The sequence below is a fragment of the Cupressus sempervirens genome, chromosome 4 (assembly GCF_028749045.1).
Source record: "Cupressus sempervirens isolate cs-2001-9-10 chromosome 4, ASM2874904v1, whole genome shotgun sequence".
In the NCBI taxonomy this organism is placed as follows: domain Eukaryota; kingdom Viridiplantae; phylum Streptophyta; class Pinopsida; order Cupressales; family Cupressaceae; genus Cupressus; species Cupressus sempervirens.
Genome location: NC_143121.1, coordinates 241687577 through 241709184, shown reverse-complemented (window position 1 = coordinate 241709184; position 21608 = coordinate 241687577).

Sequence of the window (21608 nt, the reverse complement as noted above, 5' to 3'; positions counted from 1 at the left end):
CACAAGTTTGACACAAGGATTTAGAGTGGAAACCAAATTTGGAAAAAATCACATGTAGAAGGTTACTCATTTTTATCTCTTTTGAAGTGAGCTATGTTAGGAGCCAACCTTGTTAATGGTTGCAAAACACATTGTTAAATATGACCTTGTTAAAGGATTCAATCACACTATTAGGAATGGCCTTGTTAGAGGAATTTTGAACATTTTGTTAGAATTCCACCATGATTAAATGATTTGCATATGACTATTATATCAATCTTGATTAAAATATTTTAATACTCATTCAATTTTTAGAAATTAAGAATGGGTTTTGATCTATCAAGTGCAACTCACTTTGCATATAAAGATCTTAATTCATCTCAAATTTTGATCCACTAATAGGCCATCATTGTCATGTCATTCTCTGATTCTCTTGGCAACCCTTCAAGAAATCACACTTCTCCTCTTCTCAACTCTTCTCAGCCTTCTTCTTAAATTCACCAATCAATAACATCAACAACTAGTCCAACCTTCAACAAACCTTATTAAATTTAGCCCTTGTACATCCTTAAATAGGTAATTTTATGATCTTTTTCCACCTAAACACAACCATGGATCTTAGGGTTATGATTATATTCAACAGATACAATGAATATATCCACCTTCTTGTTCATCCTCTTCTTTGAATCTAGAAACTTCTTTATGAATCCTTACATAGAAATGTGCAAACACGGTTTGCCTTGATTCAAATAGTCTAGGTCATTCATTCTTTTCTTCAACATGTTTTCCATATTCCAAGAAATCAATTTAGTTGAATAGAAATTATGGTTTCTCATAAACTGTTAAAATGTTGTTCCTCAACCAAAATGTTGTTCCTCAACCAACACTATGTAATGGACACCCAATAAGGTTTGACATCAATGAAAACGTAAAAATTGTTCCCATTGTAGTCTCAAATAGAAGATTTAGACTATTCCTCTAAGTATGCCACGATATCATATCGTATAAATACAAAGAAAGGAGAAGAAAGAAAAGAACAAAAAAGTTAACAAAAAGGTTAATCCCATTTTAGTTGTGCATGCCTCCTAGATAGGATCCACTATAACAATGAGAGAATACAACATGAGTAGACCAGTTAAAACTATAAGGAAACTAGAAAGTAAATAGAATATTGTGGATGGAAAACAACTAACCATTGAGAAGGATTATTTAGGGGGTAAAAGATGAAGATTACATCTTGGTATTGCTAAAAAAATGATCATTTCTTATTTTTATTTTCAAATTTTGTTAGTTTTAAAATATTGTTTTCCCAAACTATGTTAAACTTGGTTAATGTTTTTTTTAGATTTAATATAAGAATTTAATACCATTTCCTTTGGGATCCTTTACCTACTCGTTGAAATGAGAAAAAAAAAAGGATTTCATTGGTAATGCTCTAAGGTGATTAGTTACCATGTGATTAAAGATGATTTAGTGCAAGGTTAATCCACTGAGGCAAATGAATTACATTATCAGCAGTCTAATTGAAAAATGTGCCAAGGAATTTAAGTTATGCTCGCACGACCACCATGTCTGTCCATCATGAGGTAAATAACTTTTAAGTTGGAGGATAGGTCCGTTTGTATTATTGGTAAATTTGGAAATAAATAAAATTTTGCCTCGTGCTGCAAATATAAAAGCCTCTAAGAGGCTTTTGAGAGAGGTATTTTCTTTTAACAATGGGAGTGGATGTTGTGCAATATTCTTGAAGTGTAGTTTAAAAACTCCCTATTCTTGTGAAATGTACAAAGATTATTTTTTTAACAATTTATGTAGTAGGAGGATTTGACAAGTCTTCTTTGCATTGCTTCAGAGCCTTTAGTTTTGAAAATCTTGGTAATTTGAGCTCTCTAATTGATCAAGATCGCTGACTTGCACTTTTATGTAGAACATGCGATTGATGGCATTTGACATGGTTGGTTTTGTGTTCAGTGGTTGTCAAATTCTTACGCGGTTTCCTTTTAATTGAAGTGATTAGTGTTTCAGGAGTCATCCAAGTGTTCTTTGCATCGGGCTTGGTTCTTTAATTTGAAAAGGATGGCAAGCTGACCTCAAATGTTGATCAAGGCTTCTACCAACCAATTCTATCTATATTTTACAATTCTGAGGTTTTTGTTACCAGGGTCGTTGCTGTGTTCATCGGTTGTCAAGTCTACAATATATACTCGCCTAAGTTATGTTCAATGTCTATGATTGTATTTTAATTTTACTATCATAATTTTCTTAAGTTGTTAGACTCAAACTAATGACTCAATGGAATTTAACATTACAGTGGAGATCAGTTTCTTTTGTGGACAATAAGAATAAAAACAGTCGTTGGGAATCTAAGAGGCTTGACAAAGTAGAAAGGTAATTTACATATCACGAATTCAAATCATCAACCATTTCAAGAATAGGGTAGGCCTTATTAAATGGTTAACATAAATTATTCGATGCAATGGACCCTAGATTGGAGGCATAGTATTCGATGAAAGGAGCTAATAAATAAGACATTTGTTCATTGCACTTCCTTATCTTTGAACTGAAGCATATGACCCTTATGGTAGTGGCAATTGAGACACTTTAATAGTTGCAAAACGTAAAGAGAAGGTCTAAGTTTCAAGATGAAAAGGCTAGACCAAGACAAGCTAGTTCCTGTGGCAATGCTCTCTCAAGACCATTGCTACTAATAGTGAAAACTTCATTCCACAATCATGTTTGAAAGTCGTAAATATCTTAAATCGCTTAAAATATTAAACATATCATATAGGCAATATCAAAACTTTCCTGTTTGAAATCCAGATACATCCTTTAGTCAAATACAATTTTAAACATAATATATTTGCATCAGCATACCTTTCCTGCTGTCCCAATATTTTGTGGAAACTATGATAAAAGTGCAACTCTTATTCTTCTATGGTATGGTACCTATTTAGATATTGATAAAGTTTAACTCTTATTTTTATATAGCAATGTACCAATTTAAGTACTTTAAATTATAGTGTACCAATGTAAGTTTTTTTATTGTGTGATTCAAGTTATTCCTTTGTGTATATTTTTGCAGGTACATATGTTTAATAATTTAAATTCTAAAATTCTCAGGTTACATCATGTCTTAGTATTATAAGAAACTACACATACATAATCACATTCACACTCGATGAAATGATAGTGTTTGAAAGAGGACTAGACTTGGTCATTGTAATTGTGGGTAGGGAATTGAGTGGGCTAACTCCTACACTTGCTCTTGCTAGCTCTTGTACTGCTATAGCTATTGGTCCCAATGGTGTGGCTACTCTTGAATGGAGTAAAAATAGCTTGAGCACTCTGATATCCTAAGAAGACTATACAAGTTCACTCATAGTCAATTTGTTATGAAATGGGAAGGAAGATTCACCCAGGGTAACAAACATCCTACCCAATGATTATATCAATGTTACGTTGAGTTTTGTGCAAAAAATCCTTGGTAGTTTATCTTTTAACAACAAATTGTGTCCTTTTATAATCTCATAGTTTTCAGGCCTTACAAGGTCCATCTCTCTACCTTTTGCTTGATTTTTTTTATAATTTTTCCAAAAAGTGTTGTCTTTATCTATGTTGTTCTTAAAATTCCCAAAAATCTTTGATAACTTATTGTATACTAATGTTTGCAACTACATGGCTACATTGAGGCCCATTTTAAATGAGGAAATGCCTCAGATCGAGATGAAGTTGTGTTTACAAAGCTATGAGAGAATAGATGGTTGGAGATCCTCTCTAGTACCTCAACATGGAGGACCTGATTACATTTTTGTATGACTATATTTCAATTTTGAAATAGTGAGTTAATCTCTCATTTGTCTTTTTAATATATTTAGTTTGATTTAGGTTTTCAAATAGAGAGAATATATGTACTTGAAGATCTTCAACAACAATCCATATCTCAATTATGCATTAGGACAATCTTTGAAGTTCAAAATAGTGAGTTAATTTCTCATGTATCTTTTAAATAGAATTAGTTTGATTTAGGTTTTTTTTAAAGAACATATGTAGTTGAAGATCTTAATATTATATGTAGTTGGTCATATATCTATATGAACTAGCATCTTTATAACCTTACAATGTTTGAATCATTTTTACTATTATTGTTTGTTCAAATCTTAACTGATAAGACACAAGAATAATTAGGCTTTCTTATTCTTTAATATGAAACCAATATTGTCTAACCTTTCACTTGATATTAATATTATAGATAGAGAAGATGTTGAAATTTGGAGATACTTACAATAGACTACAGAAATGAGAGACCCCTACTACACTAATACACTATTTGAGCACTAGTGCACTATTCCCTTACACATGATCCAACCAAATTAACACTTTTGTTCCAGCCCTACTTGAGGTAGGGGCTCTCTTATTTAATAGTGTGTTACATTCATAATCAAGGTATAACTGTTAACTACCAATTAAACTAAAAAGATTTCCTAGATGTATTAGTTGTCACATCAGATCATAACCATTGATTACTAGCAATAACATAGAAGCCTTTGTGAAAAGGATATAAAGTTGATTCTGCTTCGAGGGAGAACACGTATACAAGATTGAAAAACAAATAAGGTAAGAATTCTAAAGAGGATACCCAAGAAACTCATAATGAAGAGGTGACATGTTAAATTGAAGTGGAGGAAACCCAATAGAAGATGGAGAATAGAACTACTAAAGATGATAAATTTGAAGTGGAAGATGTTGAGGAGATAGAAGATGAGGATCATGACTCTCAAGAGGCTTATATTGAGGTTGAGTTGGGGATTCATGCGGAGGACCCAAATAATAGATGTCAATGGATGAGAAAAGTAAATAAATGATGAATTCTCTATCCAATGTACATAATATGTAGACAATGTGGAGGAATTCACTACCAATATCATGGAACTTCACAATAGAGTTGATATCCTCAACAAAAGATTTGCAAGTTCTATGACATGTATTGATCTTGGAGGTGTGGTTTCTTCCATTTGCAAGATTCAAAAGGAAATGACAAGGCAATGTTTGGCACCATCACAAATAAAGAAAACTCAAGAAGGCTAGTATGGTTAAGAACGATTACTGTGAGGATGTGAAGAGCCCTAAGGATTTCACTAATTGGATGGAAGACCTAAAATTCATAGTTGAAGATTGAGAAATGTTAAGAAGGCCTAGTGACTATTCCCCTCTTTGGTTTTTTGGCTTTGGTTTTTGTCTCTTTATATGTGCTTATGCTTAGGCTTGGTCAATGTGATCTCGCTTGTAATTTAGAGGAACAACCTTAAAATTTATATGCATTTTGTTGATCCTTTCTCTATTGGGGTTGGAAGACTTTTTCATGTTTGTTACCATATTTTGTTTGCCCCGCCAAATCTCAAAATTCAAATGTTACCCCACCCAACAGTCACCTCCCCAAATAGTAATATTTTAATACCCATGGAAATATTGAAAAATACCAAGTTCCAAACCTTATAACATATTTTTTGCAACCCGTAACCTCTCTGCCATCAGATCAAAGGAGATCAACGGATGGCGCCATCGTGCTATGGAAAAGATGCACGATATTTATGATAGTGAGATGGCGCCCTGATGACACATTGCCATGGTGGGTCCACTTTCAGCGAACAGGTTACAATGAAGGGTGGGTCAGAAAAGTTCTGTGGTGCCATAAGTGCTATGTTGCTATCGCATGTTCGTCGAGAAATCTTCATAGCGACATAGCGCTAGACGGAAAGGTCTGACGGTAGGCAGGTCGCCTCACCGAGAAAGTTAGTAGCAGGCGGTTAGTTTCACGACGGGCCGAAAAGTCCAAAAGGCAGCAAGGTGCCATGTCGCCATCGAAAAACTCATGAGTTTTTTGATAGTGACATAGTGCCTGGCTGGTCGGAGGTTATTTCTACGATGAGTCCTAGTGTCGGCGGCAAGGCTCACGGCAACGGAAGAGATCAATGGCGAGAGCTTCACGCAAGTGGTTGGGTCCCATTTCATCCCTCATCTACCCAGTTGGGGGAGTCCAGTGCCATTATGGCGAATCAAAGGGAGCCACGTGAAAGAGAGAGGACATGTCATCAGTTGGGCACTATGGTGCTATGGGAATTTGACCTCGATTTTCTCATAGCGACATGGCGCCTAGTCGACACGTGGCTGCTCCATGGGGTCAAGTCTTGAGTCTGCCAGTGTGGTGCTTCGTTGGACCAATGAGGAACCACCACATATGCCAAGTCAAAACATAGATGTGTCATGGGACCAGATCTTCAACATGGCCAGCGCAGTCAAGGGCTAAGTCCTGCACCGTCAGATCTGCAGAGATCAAGGGCAGGTGCCATCGCGCTATGAGAAATTTCTCGAGAGATAACATTGGCGACATAGTGCCCAGGTGCCACGTGTCCCGATGGGACCATAATTTCATGCAGCCAGCGCAGTAAAGAGGGGCAGATCGTTCATGGCTGTCAGATCAAGTCAGATCGACGGCAGACACCATCACGCTATGGAGAGGTTGCACGGGATTTACAATAGTGAGTTGGTGCTTGGTGGACATGTGTCCTCATGGGACCAGGTCTCACCAAAGAATGTACGCTAAAGATGGCCATGTGTCGTTCGAGCATGCTGCGATTGTTGAGGTGGCGCCAGCTATGATGGGCCCAGGGTAAGAAGCAAGTACGACACATGATGAGTCTTCAACGAACGGCATTGTATCGCTATGAAGAAGCTGCACGATGTATATGTTGGTGACATAGCGCCCTGATGACACGTATCTCACTGGCCCGGTCGAGATTGACGGTCGACGACTGGCAGTTAGTGTAACTGTCACAGTTAGTATTAATATTTGAAGGGTGGCACCATTAGTTGAATAAAGGTGGTCAACCATAGGAGGACTTCCAGCATGGCAAAAAAATAAAGAGTATCATTGGTCCACATGGCCCAGCTGGCTTGTATAACCTGGTTGACTGTTTGACTTTGACAAATTCATGAGACTAGGAATGATAAGAGATCAAAGTTTTGTCGCGAATCTAATCATGTGATTAATTGCCACCAACTCAGAATGAATACCAGGTGCAAAAAGACACTCCATCCATCCAGTCGATCTATCTACTATGTTAGGAAATGTTGGGGCACCGTTTCTGTCTTCTCCAGGCTCTGTCTTAGAGAAATATTAGATTTTTTGGTACACAAACCATTTTCAAATAAAATCTTTGTTTGGATTCCTAGGGTGAGAAGTTAATGCCAGTAGGTGAGAAGTAAATGTAATGTAAAAATCCTCAATTATGCCTAAACTATAAAGGTAATTTTGTGATCTTTTTCTAGGGTCAACTCTTTCTGATTTCTCTGCTACTGCTTGTAGATCTGCAGTGTAAAATTCCCTTTGTCTCTGAGTTGTATAACATTCTGCATCATCTCCTTCAGCCATCAATGTGCATGTGCATCCATCTTGCCTCTCATTGGTGTATTGTTGAGATCTGTGGCTTGCATACTGTATCCATTTTTGACCTATTGGATAATATATAAGTGAAATCCTCCCTTTCCATGTGTTATTCAGTTTGATTTCCTGATCTGTATGTAGTTATTGATCGACATAAGTCTGAATGTGTATGTCTCTTAAATGTTATTTTGTTTTTTTTGTAGTGCATATATGGGCAGAAATGAGTCTGAACACTCTATTTGGTGCATCACCTCCATAGTTTAGGTAGGGTAGAGTTGTTTTCTGCGTCTCTTTCTTCCCCTTTTCCTTTTGAGAGTAGATAGTTGCACCCTGATAGTAAGAGGAAGTCGGCCTTCTTCAGAGACTCAACCTCGCAGTTCAAGTCCCACAGCTTGGAGGTTGTTTCCATGTTTCACTAGGTTGTCCTCATGTATAGGCCTTGGACAAGGGTGCAAACCTAAGTGAAAACAATTTTTGGCACACCCAGTGGGACACTTTTCAAACAAATTTAAAGTCTAGTGGTGTCAAGAAGGAAGAGTTTCAGAGATTAATGCTCAAGAGGTAGTGTTGGCTTTAGTATTCAAGCCTTCAAGAGGCTAATTCTTCAAGGTACTTGGTGACTTTAAACATCAACAAATCTGGTTCCAAGCCAAGGTTGCAGTGATTCATGCCCAGAGCTGAAACAAGGGTGTCTTTTAGAGGTAAATTTCAATATCAAGAGCTTTCTCTTTCAAACCCTAGAAGAAGGAGGACTAGAACTTCATTATCACCAGTTAGGGGTGTAAAAACAATTAATATACCTGTAAGATCTGTCTCTACTCCTCCTGTTGCTCGAAGTCAGCCTAGATTGCCATCAACACTCATCAATAGAACACTTGTTTACATGGCATAGCCAAGAGTTCATGCTTTTGCCACCTTTAGTGGTGGAAGTCCTCTATTGTTAGCCCAAAGATATGATATACCAGTATCTACACTAAAAAGTATACCTAATTTTACTGGTGAAACTTCCATCTCCCCTTTAGAGCATATCCAAGAAGTAGCAAATGTCTGTAATATTCATGGTATTATAGAGGATGATGTTGCTGTCAGACTTCTAGCCTCATCTTTAAAAGGAAAAGCATTACAATGGTATAGAGGCTTAGCTCATGGTTCTATAACTGATTGGGATGGACTAGGAGTAGGGTTATGTAAACATTTTGAGGATAGAAGTGACTGTCTGTCACTTTTAGAGCAGCTAACTACTATAAAAAGAGCCCCCCATGAGTGTATGATTGATTTTAACTATAGATTTCAAAAGACATGGGATAGAATACCTACTACACTAAAACCTACCCCTGGTAACGCCTTCTTGCATTACCTTAGAGCTTTTAACAGTGATATTGCCACTACAATCCAAACTATGGGAGGAGATACCTTGCCTAATGCTTATGAGATAGCCACAAAAGATGAGAACATCTTGATACAAGGAGGAAAGTTGGCTCCAAGGCCTCCTATGCCTTTCTTTCCTGATGTTCCCAACCACCAACCAGCAACGGCCCCTCTTCCTAAAACTTCTCCATCACAAGCCCTTCCTCCAATTCCTCAAGCTTCCACATCCTCAAATGGGATAGATGAACTCAAAGAGATGCTCCAAGGTCTAGTGCTGAATATAGATAAAAGAGAGAAGACCCTGGATAAAAAGTTGCAAGAGCAGGGGAGGGAGTTGAAGGACCAAGGGAAGAGATTAGAGGATAGTTTTTCTATAATACAAAAAATGAGTAACAAGGTGGTGGCCTTAGAAAGATAGCAAGCTCAAGGTAGAAAGCCTCCCCAATTGCAATATCAAGCTCCAAATGGTGGTAGGTCTCCTAATCAGTGGAATATCTCTTTTGATCAAGGTAGGCAAAATAGTCATGCTTCTGCTTCAAGCTCAAATCAGAATAGAGCTATAGTCCCTCAAAATAACTTGGCCCAAGATCAAGATTTTTATCCTTCCTGCAACTATTCTTATACCTATTGCATGTGCCAGAAGGCAGAATCTTATTTAGCCCTAACTGCCCAAGAACCTGTAGCAAAGCAACCATACAAGGAAGGTCATCCCAAGGAGGCCTCATATATTCAAGGACGTGATGATTGCTCTTTCATGAATCATCAGATTGGGGAGCATTGTAATGTAAACCAGGATTACATTGCTCATAACACAAGAAGTAAGAAGAGAGCTATGGAACATGCTGCCCCTCCTTCTCCTAAGCAGGCCTCAACTTCAAGTGCTACACCTCATATACAAGCAGCAAATGAACAAACAAGTGCTTCACAACAGCAAGGACAAGATTCTAGAAAGAAAGATGCAAGTGATCCTTATGTTGCTCCATTTCAACCTCTTATAAATACAGCTCCCAAAGTTTCTACCAAAGTTCCTAATACACCATTCAGTGTGGTAGATCAAATGAAGAAGACAAATGTGAATATTTCTATGTGGGATGCTGTTGCTACCATACCAATGCAGAAGAGGATGTTGCAGCAAGAATTAGAGAAGATTGAACCCAAGGATCAACCATCTACCATGGAGAGTGCCACAAGTCTAGTACAACCAGCAGGGGATGTGGAGACAAATAAAAAGGTTAGACCTCCTCCATTCTATGTTTCTCTGATTATAGGGGGCAAATTAGTCCACAATTGCATGATAGATTCAGGGGCTAGTAGCTCAGTAATGCCTAGGTGTTTTGCCAATGCTTTAGGAATGAAATATGAGACCATTGATAGGGATGTGTTACAATTAGATGGTAGTACCATCAAAACTATGGGTATCCTTAGGAATGTGGAGATGGCCCTACATGCATGCCCTGGTTGCACTATGATTCAAGATATATCTGTTGCTAAAGTCAAACCCTATTTTGCTATCTATATTTCAAGAGACTTTACTGCTCAAATTGGTGGATTCATATTTGCTGATTGGTCATATATGTCATTTAAGACCAGATATGGAGCCAATGCCTTGATTAGAGCAGAACCTCAAGCCCTTCATCACATTGAATCTTACACCCCGAATCCCATCAACATGAATTTTCCTATTCTAGAGATGGATGAAAATGACATAATAAATGAGCCTGCCACTTCCATAGAAGAGATTCTTGATTTCTTCTTGGATGAGTGGGCAAATGCATATCAGTTTGAACCTATGTCAGACACTCTTGACACAGGCCTTAGTACATATTGCATAATAGAGAAAGATGCTCAAGTTCCTGATCTTGTTGGGACTAATGATGATATAAATAGAATATGGAGTATGTACTTTGATGGCTCAAGGAATAGAAATTGAGTAGGGGCTGGTGTTATGCTCATCTCTCCTGCACAAATAAGATACTACTTCTCCTTTAGGCTCCAATTTAGTTGCACCAATAATGTGGCCAAGTGTGAATCTTTGATTCAAGGCCTCTTGCTTGCCCAAAAGAGAGGAATTCAAGCCTTGAAAGCATATGGGGATAGTGAGTTAGTAGTTAACCAAGTGAGAAACAAGAATATCACCAAAAATGGCCTAGTCAAGTCTTAAAAACACAGAGTCTGGGATTTGCTTGATGGATTCAATGCATTTAATATTCAGAGCATCCCTAGGAAAGAAAATAAACATGCTGATAGACTTGCAGCAGTGGGTGCAGCTTATGATGTACTAGGGAATCTTAAAGAAGAAAAGAAGCAACAAATAAGGGTGGTAGTAAGGCCTACCATCCCTGACAACAACACTCATTGGCAGGTGTTTGATTCTGATGAGAAAATTGTGAGTTTCTTGCAGAATGAGGTGGAATTCTTAGCTAGAAACCAGTCAAGACTGCAAGATCAGTATGGTGATTATATCATTCATCTCAATTCTAACAAGTTTCCCAAGGGTCTCATTACCTTGGAGAGTGTCTTTAATCCTGATGATCAAAAAAGGGGCAAAGGAATGAATCTAGCTGCAGAAAAGGATGATTATGCCCCAGTTACAATTGCTGATGGAAAATCTCTAAATATGGAGAAGATATGTTCTAAAACTGAGCAAAAAAACTTCATCCATCTATGTCAAGAATTTAATGATGTATTTTCTTGGACATATGATAATTTAAAAGGGTTTGACCCTAGTTTGTTTTAGCATACCATAGATTTAATTGATAAGGCCAAACCAGAAAGGCAAAAACAGAGGCCAGTGAATCCTAAGATTGAGCCTCTAATGAAAAAAGAGCTATCCAAGTTGATTGAGGCTAATATAATATTTCCTATCAAACACTCATCATGGGTAGCTAACCTTGTCCCTGTAAGGAAGAAAAATGGAGAAATCAGACTGTGTGTGGACTTTAGAGACCTCAATCAGGCTTCTCTTAAGGATCACCATCCTCTCCCTTCCATGGAGCAAATTCTATCCAAGGTCAGTGGGTCAAGGAGATTCTCTTTTCTTGATGGGTTTTCTGGTTATAACCAAGTGCTAGTTAAGGAATCTGACAGACATAAGACAACATTTACTACTAAATGGGGCACCTATGCTTATTGCAAGATGCCATTTGGACTAACAAATGCAGGTGCCACATTTCAGAAGGCAATGGCGATGGCCTTCAAAAAATTAATTGACAAGTTTGTCTTAGTATACCTTGATGATATAACTGTATATTCAAAAAATGTAGAAGATCATTTTAATCATCTAAGGCAGGTATTTCTAGGATGTAGAGAATTTGGGGTTTCCCTTAACCTAGCCAAGTGTGTCTTTGCTACAAGCCAAGGAAAATTATTGGGACACATTGTATCTAAGGATGGGCTGACCATTGATCCAGAAAGAACAAAGGAAATACTTGCCCTTCCTCTTCCTAAACACAAGAAAGGGCTGCAAAGTTTCCTTGGTAGAATAAATTTTGTAAGAAGGTTTATTCCTAATCTTGCTACCATGGTGAGACCTCTTACAGCTATGCTTAAGAAAGGTATGGTCTTCTCATGGACCAGGGAAGGGAAGGAGAGTTTTGAAGAGATCAAGGTAGCCATAGCCTCAACCCCTACTCTCATGAATCCAAATTTTGAGAAAGATTTCATCCTCTACACTCTAGGTGGTGAGTCAAGTATCTCTGTTGTCTTGACTCAAACAAATGGCAAGGATGAGGAGCAACCCATAGCCTTCTTCAGCGAAGGGCTCAAGGAATACAAAGATAAGTACAGTTGTGTAGAGAAGCAAGCCCTTGCGGTCATCAGAGCCTTGAAGAAATTCAAGCACCTCTTATCCCACAATAGGATCCATTTGTTGGTGCCCCATGCCAGTGTAAAAGACTTCCTCTTAAACAAGGATATCAGTGAAAAGAGAGCTGGATGGATCACTAGGGTAATGGAATATGATGTTGATATTCAGATTACCAAGCTGGTAAGAGGAAGAGGATTGTGCAAAGAAATGTTATCAGGCCAGGATTTAGATGAAGAGGCTGCTATGGTAATTGGGTAAGTGCACGGAGTTGTGGTGCCAAAAAGATGACACCCTTTTTTTCCTTTCTATTTTCAATAACTGTGCACGCACTATAGTGCGTGTGCGCTATAGTGCGCACGCACTATGGCTTGGGTGTACCAAGCCATAGTGCATACATGCTATAGTGCGCACGCACTATAGCGTGTGCGCGCTATTTTTAAAAAAAAAAAATTTTCAAAGCGCGTACGCGCTATTTAAAAGTATATTTAAATAGTGTGTATGCACTATAGTGTCTACGCACCATAGCATGTGCGCATTTTTTGAAAAAAAAATTTACAAAGCGTGTACGTGCTATTTGAAAGTAAATTTAACAAGCTTTAAATAGCGCGTGCGCGCTATAGTGTGCACGCACTATAGCCCGCACGCGCTATTTAAAGATTTAAATACTACCAAGCCTAACATTTGGTATTGCCTTGGAAATCCAAACCAAAGCTTTGGAGTCCATAAATTGGTTTGAGACATGTTTTGCTGCAAACATTCAAAAAATAATTGATTTTTCTTGTGTGATCTCTGTCTAGTTTCTTCGTGGTTGAGCATCAATAAAATCAGGTTACATGACATTGTAGATCTCTTTGTTAGCTACACAACCATATAATTTATTTTTAATTTGAACTATTTTGTCATGCCCAAACTAGGAGGGCAAAAACACACACACAAATTTTTTTTTTAAACAATAATTACCCATGTCCTAAGTTGGAAATGAAAGTGATAACTGCTTAAGTCAGTTTCTCTATATAATGTCTTAGGGTTATAAACAAGAGGATGGTTATCATAATTAAGATTGGAAATTTTAGTTATAAGATTTATCTCAATAGACTTATGTTATTACATTAACTTTTAATGATAAGAAAACAATTATTTAAATGACAAGGCAAAGTATTCGAGTACAGATTCATTGAGAAAGTATAATCAAAATCAACTATGAAACTCTTAGACAATAATCAATTTACAAACTAATCGATATTGGAAGTCACTTTATGGAAAAACAATTTAACTAGAATTAAAACATATTATATCTATATAATTTATTAACTTTAAACTTTTCAACTATTTTAACATAAAGAGTAACTATCTAATCTTACTGAATTTGCATGATAATAGAACCTAAAATTTAGTATTAATTTATCACGATGTTTATAACAAAATCTAACTTAACCTTGTAATTCAAATAAAATCACCATTCAGGTACCAATTCGATTTATGCTAATAAAACTATGATCGCAACTAAACTATATTAAAAGATAAATTTATTTATTATTATTATTATTATTTTTTTTTAAACTAACAAAATTAAAATCTAACTATATTATATTTAATAAAATTTGATACTAAACTAACTTTAATTTTAAAGAAGATGTTTACCAAAACTTAAACAAAAATTACATTTATATATATATATATATATAAACATATAGAACGCTAACCAAATTTACTTAATTAACCTAACGAATCTAAATGCATCGGAGAATATAAGAAATAAAAATATATATATAATTTAATGCAACATTGCACTAATATAATTTAGAATAAAACTATAATAATTGACACAATATTCTAAATTATATAACACTTACTAACTTACACTAACATCAACTATCAAAAAAAAAAGGTTAAACTAAACATATATAATAATAACTTAAATCTACCACATAAAACTAACCTATTACTAACAACATAATCATCACTAGACACAATACCTCACACCTACACTAACTTCTAACTCTAACAACTTCAATAAAAAACAAAATACTAATCTCAATTACTTACCCAAAACCCCCACTCCCTTTCTACAAATGGAGGCATGAGTAATGCTTAAAGTTTCCTCTGACAAGAGGGGGATGTCAGACCCTTGCACCAATGGTATGGAGCAATTTCCACAAGCGCTGATCCAACCAACCCCCTGCGCTTTCCAAGCGCTGACACAGGGTAGAGGACAGGCCTGTCCCCTCCCTCCTGCATGTGACAGTACGTGTCAGATCCGAGCCCCAAGGGTGAAGGGGAAGTGCTACAACAAGCTAAGTCTCCCTCCAAAAAAGATTTCGCCTCAACCAAGATCCCAATGCAATAACCCCATGTCCTTACTGGCAGAAGGGAAAAGATAGGGTGATGTCACCCACAAAGGATTTGACTAATACAAAACTCTTCTTCCACCCTCCTTTTGAGCTGACGCCTAGGGGAGAGAGAGAGTTATTGGAAAAGTTATCTTGGTAAGAATAGATAGAATTTAGCTAGGATATTAAGGATAGCTTTTGAAAAAAGTTTATTTTAATGATGGCCTAATATTTTATTAGTATGTAATAGAGAGCACTATATTTGTGATTGCCATACAAATTCCAGAAGGATAATGTGCCTCTACAGGCCTCTTTTATATGCATTTTTGAACTTTACTTGTTGGCTTAGATCTTACTATGTATCTTTATAGGATTGATGTTTTTAATGCATAATGATATTAATCTACCACCTTTTGTGCATTATGCTCAACAATTCAACTATTGTAAGATCATCAAAAACTACATAAATTTCTTTTGAATCCCTGCTTAATAACTTTCATGAACCTCAGATGCTATGTGTTTCAATGATACCTACATTACAGGAAATAATCATCTACATATTTGTTTAACTATCTATTATAACTAATGGAGAAAAATTGAAATAACATAGTGACGAAACTAGTCTTAACACAATTGAAACAATAAAGAGATCAAATGATAATACTCTATTCATTTTTTATGGGAGTATCAATACACACCATGTTCTTTCCTCTATCGTGTTTTCAGATTTAAGTTGGATATCTTGACATAATTCTTTCCTTCATGTCCTTGCAAATTCACCTTCAACACAACCTTACATAAACTAAATCATACCAACTCAAGGAAATACCATACATTTATAATTTGAATCTTGCATAATTGGATATCATTGTTCCATCTTATTTTTGATACACATTCATATAACAACATAGAATACAAAAACTTTGAGAGAAGCAAAATTTACTCCATCACTTATTTTATTATCAACCTAATTCAAGGCTCAGCCGGGAAAGAATCAGGAAGAAAACCCGGCTTCGTTGCCATATGCAATAAGGTTTAAAATACAATTTTACACTAGGATCTCAATCCCAAATTACAACAATTTTATCAAATTTTCTTCATGATCAAATCAAGGAGTTTGTTATATTTTCTGAATCTCATTTCAAGAACCATGGAGGAAACCAATAACTGATCGGGTGACAACCAAGCAGAACCAAAAGAACATCAAGCATGCATAGTCATACATGGTTTACACAATAAGATTCACAGTGAATCAAGACTAGGGAGAGGTGGATTATTCCAACTGGAGAAGTCACGCACAACACCAATTCAAATGCCCAATCGGGGCCAATAACTAAGAACTTCCGTTCTTCCATTTTAACTTGCCGTACTCATACCAGGTTTGTGCTGACGGGTAGGGGCCCATAACACCCTACCCTTTATCCCTCTTCTCATCCTGAGAAGAGACTCTACACAGGTTGGAGTCCAACTAAACAAACCTCTCCCAAAATTGGTCACTTCTGCCCTCTCCTAGGGTGAGTAATACCAAAACACCCATGCAAGGAAACTCAAAATTGCAAACATAAACAAGAAAGGAAAACAACCAAAAGAAATAAGGTTTACAAATCTTCCCAACATACCCACAACCATACAACAGTAAAACAACAACAAGGTAACAAGAACATGAAACAAAACATAAAAACTGAGTAAGAGAGAGGGGAGTTTTCCTACCTTCACAAGGAGGTAATGGCAATGAACAAATTTGAGTAGAGTATCCCTCCTTCCTCCAAGCTTCAAGAAATCTTCCCTAAAAGTAGAGATTGGGTAACCCCCCCCACTAGACCAAGGAAGGCCTCTAAATAATCCTCCAACTCAACCACACAAAAGGAGCAATAACTATTTCCACCCACTAGCCACACTAGAACTCCCAACTCAACCTACACCATGGTTAAACCCTAAAAGGAGGTGGGGTAAGACAACTCATGACAACCACTTGCAATTTTCGCACAAAGGCAAAAAGGGACTTTTTGAGTGCCCTCAAAAGTTAAAGCTAGGGGCTTAGGGGTTGGAAAAGACCCCTAACCCATACCCACACCCATAGGTTAGAAAAAAAAACATGTTTTAAAGCCTTAGGGAAGAGGTTAGAGACAAAATAAAAATCTAGAAATAAAATAGGTCCACATAACAACTCTAACTAGCAAACTAAGCACATAAACCTTTTTACGAGTGTCAAGCGACACTGAAAGAACACAATTACGAACAATAGGGTTTCCAAATTTTAGCACATGTAGATCAGTTTTGTTCCTCCATAGGGTTCCTCGACTAAATATCTGCACACTCATTGCACCCATCAGTAGTCGCGTAAAATCACATGTATATAAACGTATATGTATCATAAATTTTCATAATTTAAAACATACATCAATAAAGTTTCTTCACCCTTTATAATTCTTAACCATTTGAAATATCTTAAATCACATCTCAATCCTACATCTACTGATTTTGTCAACATTCATATACATGAACATTAAATGAAAATCATCAAATATATCTGGAAATTACATCACACAACATGAAATAATAAAATATGTTCCAAGCATCAGATAATGTCTCGACGTCTCGAGTCGTGAATAACAAAATAAGGGTAAAGTATCACTATGCTACGATGGGTCGGGGCGAGGCCTCACATATTTTAAGCCTTTCATCTATAATTTCTTTTGAATGTATGTCCATTTTTTGTCAAAAACCAACATGTACTAATTGGGCTATATATTTTAGCTCGTTCATCGAATTTTGAAAAAACTTAGTTTTTTAGAAACTAGACTCCATTCTACACACTTTGAAAAAATGAAGTTTTGATTTTAGATTAGTTTTCAATCATCTATAGGGGGAGCACATAGATATTTCACATTTTTTGAATGTGTCCAATTAAAAAATTCATTAAAAAAAAATACATATTATAAAGTTACCCAAAAAATCTTGGATAAACTACATAGTGTTAGGTAACTTTTGACTAGAGCGATTAAACAATTTCACAAAAAAAGTTAAAATTTTAGGGGGACCACACTTTATTCTATGTTATGTTTTTCTGGAAAAACCAGCACCACTTTTTGTGGCCCCCTTTTTTGAGGACCTAACACTAAACCATTTTGAAAAAAAATTAGTAGTTTAGAAACTAGATTCAGAGGACTATGACTTTTGTTTTTTTCATATCTTAAAATTTTGAGCCTAACTATCTTCAAATTCTTGTTGAAGTCCAGAAATTGCTGATTTCAGGAAAAAGGTGTCCACTTATACCCCCCTTTTGGCACCACAACTTGGTGCACTTACCCAATTATAGAGCAGTAGGAGGAAGGAAGTGTTAATGGTCCAAGGAACTAGATAAATGATATGAAGAGCTTCTTATCAGGGAATGGATACCCTCAGGGATTAGACAGAACCAAAAGGAGACAATATAGACTGTAGTCCATTCCCTATGTTTTAATTGATGGTATCCTATTCAGGAAGGATTTTAATGGGATCCTATTGAGATGCATTGAAGTGGATCAGGCTGAGAGGATGATTAAGGAACTTCATGATGGCCCTGATGGTGGCCATTTCTCTGCAAGAACAACTGCCATGAAGATCATGAGGGCTGGTTATTATTGGCCATCTTTGTTCCATGATTGTTATAGATATGTGAGAAAATGTGAGAAATGTTCTTTCTTTTCAGGCAAACAAAGGCTTGCAGCTCTCCCCCTTCATCCTATTCATGTGGATTAGCCCTTTACCCAATGGGGGTTGGATTTTATAGGCCCCATTAATCCTCCATCTAGTGCAGGTCATAAATGGATTTTGGCTACTACTGATTATTTCACTAGATGGACAGAGGCAGTTGCCTTGAAGGATGCCACAGAACCATCAGTTGTTGAATTCCTTGATGGAATTGTATCTAGATTTGGTGCTCCTTCTACTATCATTTTGGACAATGCCAAGTCTTTTGTTGGAACCCAGATTTGTGCATGGGCAATGAATCACAATATCTACCTAAGCACGTCATCAAATTACTATCCCTAGGGTAATGTTTTGGTTGAGTCTTCCAACAAGAATTTGATCAGAATCATGAAGAGGACAATAGAAGACAATTAGAGGGTCTGGCATAAGAAATTAAGAACTGGTCTATAGGCTGATAGGATAAAACCCAAGAGATCTATTGGGAATTCACCTTTTGTGTTGGTATATGGTAGGGAGGCCAGACTCCCAATTTCATTGGAATTTCCATCCTTGGAGTTGGCTCATCAGCTGGAATTGATTGAAGATAATGCCATGTCAGTAAGAATGGCAGAGCTGATTGAACTAGAAGAAAAGAGAAATAAGGCTATGCAAACCCTAGAGATACATCAGTAGCAGATGAAGAGGAGTTGGGACAAGAAGGCTAGGGTTAAGACCTTTAGAGAAGGAGATTTAGTTCTAAAGTGGGATTCTAACAGAGCAAAACTAGGAAGACATTCCAAGTTTGACCCACTATGGAGTGGCCCCTATCTGATTGCCAGTTGCAAACAGGCCAATGCGTTTCAATTGAGCAGGCCCAATGGAAAGATTTTTCCCATTCCAGTCAATGGGATCTATCTGAAGCCTTGTTTCTAAAGATTTGAGAATCCATGTACATAAGTAGTTTAGTTCTTTCTGTTGTTTCTTGCTTTTCAATAAGTGCACATGCAAATGGTTCTCTCTTTGAGTTGCCAGCTTCCAAAGTTTTGACAGTTTTGAGGTTATAGAGGCAGAGCTAGGGTTTTCAATGTTTTGTTTTCCTCGTAGAGAGGTTAGGGTTTTTTGCAGTTCTTAGATTCGTACCTTCTAGATCCATTTTTTGACTCCATAGCCCAATGGATTTTTTCGCAGGCACTGGTCTGATGCATACCAGGCTTGCATCCCCTGTGAGTTGCCAGAATGTTACCACATTTTGTTTGCCCTACCAAATTTCAAAATTCAAATGTTACCCCACCCAACGATCACCTCCCCAATTAGTGATATTTTAATACCCATGGAAATATTGAAAAATACCAAGTTTCGAACCTTATAACATATGTTTTGCAACCCGTAAGCTCTCTGCCATCAGATCAAAGGAGATCAACGGATGGCGCCATCGTGCTATGGAAAAGATGCATGATATTTATGAAAGCGAGATGGTGCCCTGATGACACGTTGCCATGGTGGGTCCACATTTAGTGAACAGGTTACAATGAAGGGCAGGTCAAAAAAGTTTTGCGGCGCCATAGGTGCTATGTCACTATCGCGTGTTGGCCAGGAAATCTTCATAGCTACATAGCCCCTGATGAAAAGGTCTGACGGTAGGTAGGTCGCGTCACCAGGAAAGTTAGCAACGGGCGGTTAGTTTCACGATGGCCCAAAAAGTCCAAAAGTCGGCAAGGCGCCATGTTGCCATCGAAAAACTCACGAGTTTTTCGATAGCGACATAGCGCCCGGCTAGTCGGAGGTTATTTCTACGGTGAGTCCTAGTGTCGGCGGCAAGGTTCGCGAAAACAGAAGAGATCAATGGGGAGAGCTTCAGGCAAGTGGTTGGGTCCCATTTCATACCTCATCTACCTAGTTGGCGGAGTCCGATGCCATGGTAGCGAATCTAAGGGAGCCACGTGCAAGAGAGAGGACATGTCATCAGTTGGGCACTATGGCACTATGGGAATTTGACCTCGATTTTCTCATAGCGACATGGCGCCTAGTCGACACGTGGCCGCTTCATGGGGTCAAGTCTTGAGTCTGCCAAGGTGGTGCTTCGTTGGACCAATGAGGAACCGCCACATATGCCAAGTCAGAACATAGATGTGTCATGGGACCAGATCTTCAACGCGGCCATCGCAGTCAAGGGTTAAGTCCTCCACCGCCAGATCTGCAGACATCAAGGGCAGGCACCATCGCGCTATGAGAAACTGCTCGGGAGATAACATTGGCGACATAGCGCCCGGGCGCCACGTGTCCCGTGGGACCATATTTTCATGCAACCAGTGCAGTAAAGAGGGGCAAATCGTTCATGGCCGTCAGATCAAGTCAGATCGACGGCAGGCACCATCACACTATGGAGAAGTTGCACGGGATTTACGATAGCCAGTTGGCGCCTGGTGGACACGTGTCCTCGATGGGACTAGGTCTCGCCAAAGAATGTACTCTAAAGATGGCTAGGTGTCGTTCGAGCATGGTGCAGTTGCTGAGGTGGCACCAGGTATGAGGGGGCCAGGGTAAGAAGCAAGTACGACAGATGATTAGTCTTCACAATCGTTAGATCTGCAGAGATCAACGGACGACGCTGTATCGCTATGAAGAAGCTGCATGATGTATATGTTAGCGACATAGCGCCCTGATGTATATTTGAAGGGTGGCGTCATTAGTTCAATAAAGGTGGTCAACCGCGGGAGGACTTCCAGGGTGGCAAAAAAATAAAGAGTATCATTGGCCCGCATGGCCCAGCTGGCTTGTATAGCCTGGTTGACTATTTGACTTTGACGGATTCATGAGGCCAGGAACGATAAGAGATCAAAGTTTTTTCGTGAATTTGATCGTGTGATTAATTGCCACCAACTCAGAATGAATACCAGGTGCAGAAAGACACTCCATCCATCCAGTCGATCTATCTACTATGTCAGGAAATTTTGGGGCGTCGTTTCTGTCTTCTCCGGGCTCTTCCTCAGAGAAATATCAGATTTTTTGGTAT